The 4,716-nt window shown below is 32.1% G+C and overlaps 1 pseudogene; it reads left to right on the top strand.

Moving 5' to 3' along the window:
• The first annotated feature begins 1,399 nt into the window (after nucleotides 1-1,399).
• On the top strand, nucleotides 1,400-4,034 carry LOC112777239 (inositol transporter 1-like; annotated as a pseudogene).
• Nucleotides 4,035-4,716: the final 682 nt, after the last annotated feature.

Here is a 4,716-nt window from a genome sequence, read left to right as displayed (position 1 = left end):
CATGGAACTGGCGTTGAACGCCAGTTTGCGTCATCTAAACTCGAGCAAAGTATGGACTATTATATATTGATGGAAATCCTTGGATGTCTACTTTCCAACGCAATTGAGATCGCGCCATTTGAAGTTCTGTACCTCCAGAAAATCCACTTTGAGTGCAGGGAGGTCAGAATCCAAGAGCATCTGCAGTCCTTCCTCAACCTCTAAATCTGATTTTTGCTCAAGTCCTTCAATTTCAGCCAGAAAATACCTGAAATCACAGAAAAATATACAAACTCATAGTAAAGTCCAGAAATGTGATTTTTATTTAAAAACTAATAAAAATATACTAAAAACTAACTAAATCATACTAAAAACTATGTAAAAACAATGCCAAAAAACGTATAAATTATCCGCTCATCATAAGTCTGAAGAGGACATCATGTATGACTATGCAACTGAAGATATGCACACTCCTGTTTCATTAGAGGATGAGAAGGGTGTATTGGGTTCTAATTTCAATGAAGAAAATGACTAGGAAGAGGTAAGGTTTGAACTTGGAATGCGGTTTGCTACCCTAGAAAGTTTTAAGATGGCTCTAAAGGATGTCTTTGTTTGGGAAGACAGGGATTGTATGTATCTGAAGAATGAAAAGGAGAGAGTGAGGGCTAGATGTGCAGATCCAACTTGTCTCTGGTTGATTTATGTTGCCAGGAACTCTGCAACCATTGTCCATAACCCAAATGGTTATGGACGACCAAAATGGGCATTTACTCTAAAATATATCATTAAGGATAAAAATGACCAACACCCACATCTTATATGTTAGGGTGACATCATATTTTGATTTTCTTTTTTTGGCTAAGCTGCAATCTACCTAACACTAAGCAGTAATACCTGTGTAAATGTGTAACACTTCAAGTGAGAAAAAAAAAGTCAAAAATAGATGGAATGAAAGCTCATGCATTCTTATTATTTTATATAAATACTTTCTTTTTTAGTTTATAATAACTAAAATACAAATGCAAAATAATCTAAATTAAGGTAAGGGAATGAAAAAACAAGGTAAGGGGTTCACATATGTGTTCGAAATTTTGAATACACCTGTGTTGAGCTGTAGAGGAACGAGGGAAAGGGGATGGTCAGAGGTGGGACAAAAATAGAAATGATAAATAATTCAGGTGTAATTTTGTGGCAACATGAAAACAAATTTTCTCATAAAAGCCGAAAATGTTTGTTAAGTTGTTACAAATACAACAAACAAGAAGTTTCCATAAGCACTAAATTTAATAACTATCAGTTCTCATATAAACTATAAAGTGCTGATCGATACTCATTGCTTTTTCATTTATTATTTCAATCTGCACAAATAGAACACTTGCAATTACATGATTAAGCAAGTAATGCAACAATGGTGGCTGATATGGGCATGTCCATGAATGCAGGAACTTCTGACTATTTGAAGAAGTATCCAGAACGTAGAATATCATTTTTTCAAAGCTCTTACATTGTTGGAGTTTCTTTTGCTGCTGGCATTGGTGGTCTTCTCTTTGGTTATGATACTGGTATATACATACCCGTATATATTATAAATGCATGCATTTAAATTAATAACATTTCATACTAAATATCCAAATTGATTTAATTTGTAGGTGTGATATCTGGTGCTCTCTTGTATATAAATGAGGAGTTTGAATATGTCAAGAAGAGCTATTTACTTCAGGTAACATATAGAAACAAAATATCTTTGATTTAATTACTATCAATTTTATTATGTGTATATTCAAATCAATTACTATGCTATTATATAGAGAGTACTTAGTATTCTTTAAAAAAAATATTATCCTATTCTAAAAAAGATTTAGTGTTTGATAATTAATTTTATGTTAGATTATTCTATTAGTCCATATAATTTGATTGAATTTGTAATTAAATTTTTTTATTCAAAAAAACTAACTAGGTCCTTATACTAATTTTAAATTTGTAATCATATTCTTACTATTCTAAAAAATGTTTAACTTAACAGAATAAGATCAGGTATATTCACTACTAGTAAGATGCATGAAAATATTTTTTTAACATTTATGGTTAAGAATGATTTGATTACAAGTTTAAAATTAGTGTGGGACCCATTTAAAAAATTTTAAAATATGTGAAGAACCTAATTAGAAAATTAAAAAAATTATAAAGACTAGTAGTTAATTTAAAATTTTACTATTTAGTTGAAAAAAATCAATAAATGCGGCTTACTTTTTGGGTCTATGCAGCATTTTTGAATTACTATAATACATGGTTATCATATTGTATTATTTTGTATATTCTGTCTTATAGGAGATAATTGTTAGCATGGCCTTGGTTGGAGCAATTTTTGGCGCCGCCATAGGTGGTTACATTAACGATGTCTTCGGACGTAGGATTGCTACAATCATAGCAGATCTTAGTTTTATCATTGGATCAGTGATAATGGCTCTGGCACCAAATCCTATGCTTATCATAGTGGGCCGTTTTTTAGTTGGCTTGGGTGTTGGTTTTGCCTCCATTACTGCTCCTTTATATATTGCGGAAGTATCACCGTCAGAAATAAGAGGAGGATTAGTTAGTGCCAATTGTCTTATGATTACTGGTGGTCAATTTCTTTCCTATGTCATCAATTACGGCTTGACAAGAGTAAGCTTCACTAACTTGCTAATTAACTAATATATACATATATATATATATATATATATATATATATATATATATATATATATCTATCTATCTTCAATTATAATTTATAAACATCGACTTATTTATGCGTATGCAGGTCCCAGGGACTTGGCGTTGGATGCTTGGACTTGCAGCTACACCGGCTCTTATTCAATTGGTTCTCATGATATTTCTCCCCGAGTCTCCTAGATGGCTCTACCATAAGGTCTATTATATATAACAGTTATTGGTTTCTTTTAATTCAAAATATTATCGGTGTAAAATAATTTTATACATAAACATCACGTCAGAAAAAATAATTATTCTTTACATTGATAACATGAATGTTTATCCAAAAAAACATATTTGATTAGAAAATTATATAAAATATTTTATACTACCAATATATAAATATTAAACTCATATTATGTATATGTGTGTATATAACACTTTGATTCATTTGAACTTGCAGAATAGGAAGGAGGAAGCTACCACTGTGCTTTCCAAAATTTACCCATCACCTCGGTTGGAGGACGAAATAGCAATTCTTGAAGATCACTTGGAGCAAGAAAGCAAGAACAAGGTCAAGGTTAAATTTAGTGATGTGTTCAAATTGAAAGAAATCAGATTAGCATTCATCTGTGGAGCTGGACTTCAAGCATTCCAACAATTTGTTGGAATTAGCGTTATAATGTACTATAGTCCAATAATAATCCAGATGGCGGGCTTCAAGTCCAATGAATCAGCATTGTTCTTGTCACTTGTTGTTTCAGCCTTAAATGCCGCTGGCACAATTTTGGGCATTTACCTAATTGACATCGCTGGGAGGAAAAGCTTGTTATTGGAAGCTTGTCGGGTGTGGTTGGAGCCTTGATCCTCCTCTCTGTGTCTTGTATTATTATAGGAAATGGGAACAAAAGACAAGTTTTTGGATGGCTTGCTATTGCAGGTTTGGGTGTGTATATTTTATTCTTTGCACCTGGAATGGGACCTGTTCCTTGGACTATGAACTCAGAGATATACCCTGAAGAGTATAGAGGGTTATGTGCTGGCATGTCAGCCACAGTAAATTGGATTAGCAGTGTGATAATGTCAACTAGCTTCCTTTCAATGGCGGAAGGAATTGGACTTGGCCAAAGTTTCTTGATTCTTTTGGGAGTAGCTGTTCTTGCAATAGTATTCGTAATCATTTATATGCCAGAAACAAAAGGATTAACTTTTGAAGAAGTAGCAGACATTTGGAACCAAAGAGCCTACGGAAAGGATAAAAATATAGAAAGCATCGTTGAGAAAGCAAGTGCATGATTTTTTAAAATGCACAAATCATTAGGTAAAGATTATTTGCGGGATCTTCTAACTTCTAAGAGGCCAATGTTGTGATGCATGCTCCAAGTCTCCAAAATTTTTCTTGAGCCTTGGAATTTTTTTCAAAAGTTGTTTATATGGGGAATAGATCCTCTTAATTATTTTTTTCAATTGTTTTTTCAAATGTGGTATTTACCATTCAACATGTGAGTTATATATTAAAAACAGTCAACATGATCAAAGTATACTGGATACATTAAATTTTAGTTTTGATAGCTTTTCCAATTGCAATTTTAAGTGTGTGACTCGCAAAATAAAAATTTTCTTAATTGTAAACAGAATATTAAATATAAAAAGGGAGAAGGTAGAATTAATTAGAAAATGCACACTAATTTTTAAAACTAAGGTTGAGATTTCTAAAATTTGGATTAAAAAAAATTGTCAGCGCAGTTTGCGCAAAAACTTAACACAATTTTATGGATGGATTCGAAAGTGAAGGTGACTTGGAAAAAACAACAAAATGGAAGATGACGCTGCGATGAATCATAGCTTTTAATTTTTAAGTTACGATAAATAAGTGTGAACCAAAAATCTCAATATACCCCATGGTATTCCCCTGAAAATGCATCTAGAAGTAAAAGCATTTGGAGTTAAGCTATAGAAGGAACAAGGAATCAATTTAAAGGGACAATCTAAATTTACATCTTAAAAGCATAAAAATTAAATATGCCTACTGTTATAGGAAATCCA

This window comes from Arachis hypogaea, chromosome 19 (assembly GCF_003086295.3).
Source record: "Arachis hypogaea cultivar Tifrunner chromosome 19, arahy.Tifrunner.gnm2.J5K5, whole genome shotgun sequence".
NCBI lineage: Eukaryota > Viridiplantae > Streptophyta > Magnoliopsida > Fabales > Fabaceae > Arachis > Arachis hypogaea.
The sequence above is the reverse complement of the archived record's forward strand: the minus strand, read 5'-3'. Positions and strand labels throughout refer to the sequence as shown.